The following is a 9,582-nucleotide window of genomic DNA, read 5'->3' on the forward strand; positions in this document are numbered from 1 at the left end:
CAAAAGAAGCTAATTATATGTACATAAGAGTCTGTATCTGTTCACTGTTAGAAGTTGTCCTTATGAGTGTTTAGTGACCACCTGAAGCTATGACGGCGCTGAAGAAAATCCACTTATTTATTTATTTAATTTATTTATTTTGTCACATAGTATATATAAGTGTAAGCATGAAATAACTATACAATATATAAGCATATATATAAGCATGAGTATGTAATAACTATATTAATTGGATATAAGGAAAGGAAACAATAGGACAGGAACGGTAGGCACTTTTGTGCACTTATGCATGCCCCTTAAAGACCTCTTAGGAATGGGGTGAGGTCAATAGTAGACAGTTTTTGGTTGAAGCTTTGGGGATTTTGGGAAGAGATCACAGAGTCAGGTAGTGTGTTCCAAGTGTTAACAACTCTGTTACTGAAGTCATATTTTCTGCAATCAAGATTGGAGCGGTTAACATTAAGCTTAAATCTATTGTGTGCTCGTGTATTGTTGCAATTGGAGCTGAAGTAGTCTTCGACAGGAAGGACATTGTAATAGATGATTCTATGAGTTAAACTCAGGTCACGTCGAAGGTGGCATAGTTCTAAATTTTCTAAACCCAGGATTTCAAGTCTTTATAGTCAACAATTCAGTTAGGCCAAATGTGTTGGAAAACCCACAGTTCCTAAAGATTCATAGAATAAGAGAGCTGGAAGGGACCTTAGAGGTCTTCTAGTCCAAACCCCCTGTTCATGGAGGGAGACAGAGGCAACACCCCTTCCATGGGGATTTTGTAAAGTGGGGGGATTCCCATGTTTCTTGATCCCAAGGCCAGGAAGGGCTCTGCCAAGGTCTGCCGAGTGGCAGCTGCCCTCCTCATGCAAGTCATAACTCTGAGGAACTCACATGGGGTGAGCAGGGCTGTGAAGGAAACAGGGAAAAGGCCCAGGGCAGAGAAAGGCCTGGCCAGAGAGGTAAGCCAAAGACCCAGGGGTCCTGTACTCACTTCTCTATTAAGTGGATTTCCATTGATAATGTAATTGTTAAGGGCCGTGGTGGCTCAGGCTGTAAGAAGCCTGTTATTAAAACACAGCAGCCTGCAATTACTGCAGGTTCAAGCCCGGCCCAAGGTTGACTCAGCCTTCCATCCTTTATAAGGTAGGTAAAATGAGGACCCAGATTGTTGGGGGGGCAATAAGTTGACTTTGTAAATATACAAATAGAATGAGACTATTGCCTTACACACTGTAAGCTGCCCTGAGTCTTCGGAGAAGGGCGGGATATAAATGTAAATAAATTAAAAAAAAAAGTGAGTCCTTCCAATTTTACAACCATTCTCGCCACTGTTGTTAAGCGAACCACTGCAGTTATTAAGTGAATCTTGCCATTATTAAACAAATCCAACTTCCCTCATGGACTGCTTGTCAGAAGCCGGCTGGAAAAAAAATCACAAATTTTGATCCTGTCACCCAGAACGTTGCAACCATTGTAAACACATGCCAGTTGCCAAGCACCCAAATTTTGATCACATGACTGTGGGGAGGCGGTGACAGGCATAAGTAAGAGGACAGGTCGTATCTCACTGGTGTAACTTTGGTTGTTACATGACTGGTTATAAATCAAGGGCTATCTTACCAACAATATTTTCCATGGTCCTCCTATTTTTGGAAATTGGGCGGTTGTGTTTTCCCTCCATAAACCTGGATTATACACCATTCTCTTCCATGGGTTGTCACTTTCAATCTTGACACTTTCTCAAATTGTACAATGCCATTTTCTATCATGATGTTGGATTGTGTGTCTGAATCAGGGATGTGGGTTGTTGTTTTTTTGTTTTTTTGTTTTTTGCAGTGATGTGAGATTCCAGGTGCTCAGCTAGCAAAGTTTAAGTGAAATTGGGATTTTGCCAAAGAAAAGACTTATTCTTGCTTTAACATGACTTGCTCTGGTCATATTTATAGAAATTCCTGTTTTCAGGTTATAACCCAGGTCAGTGTTAGTGCGTGGTGATAATTGATTGAATTGCCTATAGCTAAACTTCCAAAGCATCGTTCAGCTTGATGATATTCTTCCCTGTTCTGTCTTTCCCCCTTCTTGCAAACAGAAGGAATGACATAGCAGAATGAAACTGAAATGTAAAGAACTGTTATAGTGTTCTCCTGTGAGATTCAAGCATCATCAGAATACATGTGATAGTTGGTTTATAAATGAAGATAATTGAAATTTAAGATGTAAAAGGGAATAAAATTGAAATGTTAGCAAATGATGTATATTGTTGGAAGAAAATAATAAGTATTGAATTTTGAATAGAAATGTTAAGAAAATAAGAGGTGGAAAGTTGTACTAATTGACTATATGATATAAATCAGGGGTCTCCAACCTTGGTCCCTTTAAGACTTGTGGACTTCAACTCCCAAAGTCCCTCAGCCAGCTGGGAGTTGAAGTCCACAAGTCTTAAAGGGACCAAGGTTGGGGACCCCTGACATAAATGGAACAAGATGAAGACAAGGTTAAGGTTTAAAACATAGGAGAGGAGGTTTGAAAAATATGTATAATAAATGAGAGAACTGGGGATATCTGGACATTAGAGATATTGAAAATAGATACAGCAAGGGATAGAGATAAGAAGAAGGAGAGAGGTGGAAGGGAGAAAGAGGGAGAGAGAAAGAAGAAAGGGAAGAGGAGGGGAGGTAAGGTGAGGGAAATAAGTGTAGGAGAGAAGGTTAGACAGGGAGGAAGTAGGGTGGAGGAGGAGAAAGGGAAGGGAAGTAGAGAAGGAGTAGGAGAGGAGGGGAGAAGAAAATAGGAACAAAAAAAGGAGGGAAGGAAAGGAATGTAAGAAAAGATTGCTGTGAAAAGGAAATGACAACCCCGAAAATATTCAAAGAATAAAAATTGAAATAGTTAAAAAAACAAGGAATGAAAGGGAATGAATATGAATAAAAATGGAGAAATTAGAAAACGAAGGGCGAAAAAAGATGTGATTTAATAAAATAAGTAAGGAAATATTAGGAAAGGAATAAAAAACTAGGGGAAAAAAAGAATATTTTGGCAAAAATTGTAACTAAGAAAAATGCATTTGAATAGTTTGAATTGTATAAGATAAGGTCAATACTTTGTTCATGAATTGTGTTTGTGTGGAGGGGGGGAATTAAAAACTAATAAAAACTTGTACCAAAAAAAAAGAATACACGTGATAATTATGAGATATTTACCTCCCCCCCTTCGCTTTATTAAATTAGGGCTCTCCAATCTTGGCAATTTTAAGACTTGTGGACTCCCAGAATTCCTCAGCCAAAGTTGCCAGGTTGCTTTAAATTATATGGGACTAGATTATTATGTAAATTATGTAAATTATGTACACTGAGAGCATATGCACCAAGACAAATTCCTTGTGTGTCCAATCACACTTGGTCAATAAAAAATTCTATTCTATTCTATCCTGGCTGAATCCCTGGGGAGATGCCATCCAACCTGGTGGCACCATTGAATTTTGGGTCTGCGTGTTTTGTGCCCCAGTTTACTTCCTTTCCTTCTTGAGGAGGAACAGATCCTGCGTAGACTTTCACAACAAGCAGGAGTGGCAGGCAGGAGCTGTAGGTAACAAGGGAGAAAGGGCGGAGTTTGGGAAAAGTTCAGGTGAGCTGACCTCAGGTATTTTCAGGGAAGGGTTAATCAAGGGTAAGAATATGTTCAGAAAGAACAGCAAGGAGCTGTGAAGTCAAAGCCAAGGACAGCTGCAGAGGTAGGAGAGAGAGAAAGAGGTCTCCGATCAGTGGTGAAATCTAATTTTTTTCACTATCGGTTCTGTGGGCGTGGCTTGGTGGGCATGGTGTGGCTTGATGGGCATGGCAGGGGAAGGATATTGCAAAATCTCCATTCACACCCCACTCCTGGGGGAAGGATATTGCAAAATCCCCATTCCCACCCCACTCTGGGCCCAGCCAGAGGTGGTATTTGCCGGTTCTCTGAACTGCTCAAAATTTCCACTACCAGTTCTCCAGAACCTGTCAGAACCTGCTGGATTTCACCCCTGGCTCAGATGGAGAAATGGAGATGGATTGGGCAGGAGAATTAGATTTATCAAAGGAAGCAACTATCTTCAAAGGTGGGTTGATGGTTTGCCCTCCCTTCTCCATTTACCATCTATTTACCCCCAAATACCAGGATACAAACAGGGAAATTGGTCCCAATTACGAGAAATGAAGTGAGAAGCTCAGAAGCTGAAATCTGACAATGGAACATCATTTATAGAACTAAGATCATGAAATGCTAGTACCACTATAATGCCTTGGTTAAGACCATACTTGGAATATTGCATCCAGTTTTGGTTGCCACGATATAAAAAGGATATTGAGACTCTAGAAAGAGCGCAGAGAAGAGCAATGAAGATGATTAGGGAGCTGGAGACTAAAACATATGAAGAACGTTTGCAGGAACTGGGTATGCCTACTTTAATGAAAAGATGGACTAGGGATGATATGATAGCTTGAGGGGTTGCCACTAAGAAGAGGGGGTCAACCTATTGATGCTATTCTCCAAAGCATCTGAAGGGAGAACAAGAAGCAATGGATGGAAACTAATTAAGGAGACAACCAACCTGGAACTAAGAAGAAATTTTCTGACAGTGAGAACAATTAATCCGTGGAATGACTTATCTCTAGAAGTTGTGGGTGCTCCAACACTAGAGGTTTTTAAGAAGAGATTGGATAGCCATGTGTCTGAAATGCTATAGAGTTTTCTGCTTGAGCAGAGGAGTGGATTAGAGAGCCTTCAAGGTATCTTCCAACTCAATTGTTCTCTTTATTTTAAGCCTACACTTATTTTAAGCTTACACTTTTGACACTTTCCTTCTTGGGAACAGACAGGTGTGCATTTGTGTCTTTATGGGTGAGGCAAGTTATGATATTTGGTCTTGTCCCAATTCCAGGTGATTATGCAAGAATCTGAACAGAATAAAAACATTAGAGGAGGCAGAATTCACAATAGCTCAATCAGATCAGTCTTGCTGATTTAAAGCAGAAGTGCCTAAAACAGGGGTGTCCAAACTTGGCCGCTTGAAGAGTGGTGGACTTCAACTCCCAGAATTCCCCAGCCAGCATGAGCTATAAATATGAGCAAGTTGCTGGCTGGGGGAATTCTGGGAGTTGAAGTCCACCACTCTTCAAGGGGCCAAGTTTGGACATCCCTGGCCTAAAACAAGGGGAATAATTATATTCTGCAGATTTCATTAATTATATTGGGACAACAAAATACGGCTCCTACTCTCCAGTTTTCCTAAATTGGGAACAGCATAACCTGGGTCTATGAGTCAAGTTATGCTTCAGAAAGATAGTTTCTTCTAGGTTTCTGTAGTTTTTGTTTGATATTTGTAGCATGGTGTCTCAGTCCAGAACACAGAATAACAGACCTGAAAGGGTGTCAGCTTTGGAAACCATATTAGGCCAGAAGCTTCCATGCTGCCACTTTCTCATGTGTGGGAAAGTAGGAGGGGGGATTTATTAGTCTTTAGACATAATAGCTTTCTTCCTGTCGGTCAAGGTCAGGCCTGTCGGTCAAGGTCAGGCATCTGGAGAAGGAGCGGTAGGAGTGCTGTCTCGAGATGAGACGGATGGTGATTATGTGATCGACTGAGGAGTCAGGGGGTGGTTTGGGGTTTTTTGATTTACTGAGGGAAAACCCGGACCTCTCAGATTCAGGTTTTCCCAGATGTGCCAGTTTACCTATTCTAGTAATAGAACTTTGCAAAATGCTTGCTTCGGAGTTTTTACTTGGAGTTGGGGTTTTTTTTTGGAACGCTGACATTGGGTCTTTGGAGGCCTTCTAGTCCAACCCACTGCTCAAGCAGGAGATCTTATACCATCCTGGTCAAATGGTTGTCCAATCTCTTCTAGAAAGCCTCCAGTGATAGAGCATCTACAACTTCTGGGGGCAAGTCATTAATCAATTGATAACACAGCCAATTAATTTTACAAATAAAGAAAATTTTTCTCGCAGTCGTGAAATTTCTCCTTAGTTCCAAGTTGGACCCAGGGGTGGGCTTCAAAAATTTTAGCAAGGGGTTCTTTGCCCGGTTGTTGGGTGGGCGTGGCCATGGTGGGCGTGGCCTAGTTGGCATCCTGCATCATGGCCGGAGAGGGACTTTTTTTGCCCTCCCCGGGCTCTGGAGGCTTTCCTCAAGCCTCTGGGAGGGCAAAAACAGACTCCTCAGACTTCAGAGGCTTTCTGGAGACCATTTCCAGCCTTCCCAAACTTCCAGTAGGCCCGTTTCCCCCCCCCCCCCGAGGCTCTGTGAGTGCCCTGCACTTACCTGCATCCAAAACAGGCCTTGTGGGGACTCCTGGGAAGGGAGGGGTGGGTGGATGGGGCCAGCCAGGAGTGGGATTTGGGGGTTCCTCAAACTCCACAGAATCTTAGCTAGAGGTTCTTGCGACCCCCTAGCAACCCACCCCTGGTTGGATCTCTCTTTGGTAAGTTTTCATCTGTTACTTCTTCCACCTCCTCTTCTTTGAGTCAGCCCCGCAAATATTGAAAGACTGCTATCACGACCCTCCCAGTCCTTCTTTTCATTATTCATATCCAATTCCTTCAGCCGTTCATCATCCAGATTCTACTACGTGGATAGTGATGGCCTCATGCCATCTCCATGAATTGACCTTCTTGAATTAGACAGTGACTCATGCACAGATATAAAGACAGTGCATTATTTTTTGAGAGATAAAGAGACGAGCTTGAAAAATGTTGGGTTCTCGTTGCCCAAAGGCAAGGCTGAACTGAGACAAGCCAACACTTTAAACAATAGAAAGATCTCCTGCTTCACCCACCAATACCACTCCCATAACTTTCCTTTCCATCACACCCTCCATCCTGTTCCTTCTCAGCAATAACCCTAATCTTCTAATGTTTAGAAGTTTAATGAAAAGAAGAACTATAGGTGATATGATAGCAGTGTTCCAATATATGAGGGGCTGCCACAAGGAAGAGGGGATCAACCTATTCTCCAAAGCACCACCAAGGCAGCCCAAGAAGCAATGGAAGGAAACTAATCAAGGAGACCATCCAACCTAAGGAGGAATTTCCTGAAAATTAGAACAGTTAATCAGTGGAATAATTTCCTCTAGACGTTGTGGGTGCTCCAACACTGGAGGTTGTTAGTAAGAGACTGGACAACCATGAAATGGCTGAAATGGTATAGGGCCATGAGGGTGAACCTATGGCATGCGTGCCACAGATGGCATTGGAGCTATATCGGTGGGCATGCGAGCACTGCCCTAGCTCAGCTGCAGCGTGCATGCGCGCGCTGGCCAGCTGATTTTTGGGCCTTCCTGGTCCACCGGAAGTTGGGAAACAGGCTGTTTCCGGCCTCCAGAGGGCTTCCAGGGGGTGGTGGTGAAGGCCTGTTTTTTGCTGTCTCCAGGCTCCAGAGGCTTTCTATGAGCCTGGGGAGGGCAAAAATGGCCTTCCCCATTCCCAGGAGGTCCTTCCCCATCCCCAGGAGGCCCTCCAGAGGCGGGAAACGGCACATTTGCTGACTTCCAGAAGTCAGGAAATGGGCCATTTCCAGCCTCCAGAAGGCCTCCAAAGGGGGAGGGGTTTGGCCATTTTTGCCCTCCCCAGGCTCCTAGAAAGCCTCTGGAGCCTGGGGAGGGTGAAAAATGGGCCCACCATGCTATTGCATGCCAAAAGTGGGGGGAGCATGGGGGGGAGGGTGTCACGCACACATGCCATATAAGGAGGACTTGGACTGTTTGTGACAATAGAATAGAATAGAATAGAATAGAATAGAATAGAATAGAATAGAATAGAATAGAATAGAATAGAATTGAATTTTATTGGCCAAGTGTGATTGGACACACAAGGAATTTGCTTTGGTGCATATGCTCTCAGTGTACATAAAAGAAAAGATACCTTCATCAATGATGGTCATAGGGTACAAATTTAACAATGATACAATACTTAATGATAGTCATAGACTACAAATAAGCAATCAGGAAACAATATCAGTATAAATTGTAAGGATACAAGCAACAAAGTTACAGTCATAAGTGGAAGAAGATGGTGACGGGAACGATGAGAAGATTAATAGTAGTGTAGATTTAGTAAATAGTTTGACAGTGTTGAGGGAATTATTTGTTTAGCAGAGTGATGGTGTTCGGGAAAAAACTGTTCTTCTTTTTTTTTTTATTCAAAAAGTTTTACAAAAAATTCCCCCCCCCCTTTCCCCCAACCCCTCTCCCTTCACAAACCCCCTCCCCCCTCCCCCCCTGGCTTCCCGGAACAAACACAAGGTATAGTTAAAAATAAAACAAACATATGCTAAAAAATTTTTCCCAAAACTATTATACCAATTCTCCTCTCTAGCTCTGACTTCCTCCTTACATAACCAAATCCTTCAAAAATTAACAATAAACAGTAATAAAATATATAAATCAGTAGAACAAATTAATCCTAAAATATTTAAAACCAGCTAAAAGCATAAAAATCCAATCCAGTTCAGAGAATATCTCCCTTATAGCTTCTATAACCATATAACCATATAATTTCCCCCCCAAGTCTTTCTTACATAAGATCTTTCAAGAATATTCTATTTAAAATTCAATACAACAGATTATAAAATTTATAAAATTTCAATAGAGAAAATTACAATATTATTTAATTAATTACAATATCTATTCAACTTTAGTCCTTCCTCATCAAAATCCAGTATATCCAAATATCTAGTCTCTTATAATCACAAATTGTCTTTCGGGGACACTAATATTTTTGTCTATTAATATTTTAAAAAAACCTTGTTTCAAAAATAATACTTTTGTCTCTTGCCATTTTTTTGGTGCATTAATCTCTGTCTTTCCTTCGTTGCTCCTTTTAAAAAGTCAATCACAATATTTCCTAGTAATTCCTTATGTCCAGAAATCCCAAAATTACTGCCGTATATTCCATCAGTCCAAAAAGAAAACTCTTAGGAAACATTAAGCTTGTGAGTCTTTTCCATTTGAGGGACAATCTCCTGTAGCACAAATTCAGGCAGCGCATCCAAACTATTTAAAGAAAACTTCTTTAGATCACCTTGTTTCTTCACGATCAAATCTTCATATTTATCCACTTTTATTTGTATGTCCTCCATTCCATTTTCCGAATAATTGCACTGGTTAATTTGCTCCAAACTCTCATCCAAAATGTCCCCATTTTTTATCAATTTGTATTTTTGAATAATTAAATACATACTTTCTGTGTAGTCCTGTATAAAGTCACGAATCCATTCTTCTGAAAGAACCTCCATGACAAAGTTCCTGCTGAGAATCCCCTTGTAAAGTACTTAAACAGCGTAATATAATCCAACAGTCCACAGTCAAACACAATAAGATAAAATCTCCATTCAGTTTCGATTCAACAGCAAAGCTCCCTTTGATGTATCGCTCTGCTTTCAGTTTCTCTAAAACGAAACTGAAGGGGGGGCGGAAGTCAGAAAATCAAAAATACTTGCAAACCAATAATTGTTCCTCACACTCGTTCCGCCTGCTTTTCGTATCCACAAAAAGAAATCAATTGCTAGCAGAAGTGGACACCTTCCTCTTTTTCTGCTTTTTCAGGAGCGCAGAG

This window comes from Ahaetulla prasina, chromosome 12 (assembly GCF_028640845.1).
Source record: "Ahaetulla prasina isolate Xishuangbanna chromosome 12, ASM2864084v1, whole genome shotgun sequence".
NCBI classification, from domain to species: Eukaryota; Metazoa; Chordata; class Lepidosauria; order Squamata; family Colubridae; genus Ahaetulla; species Ahaetulla prasina.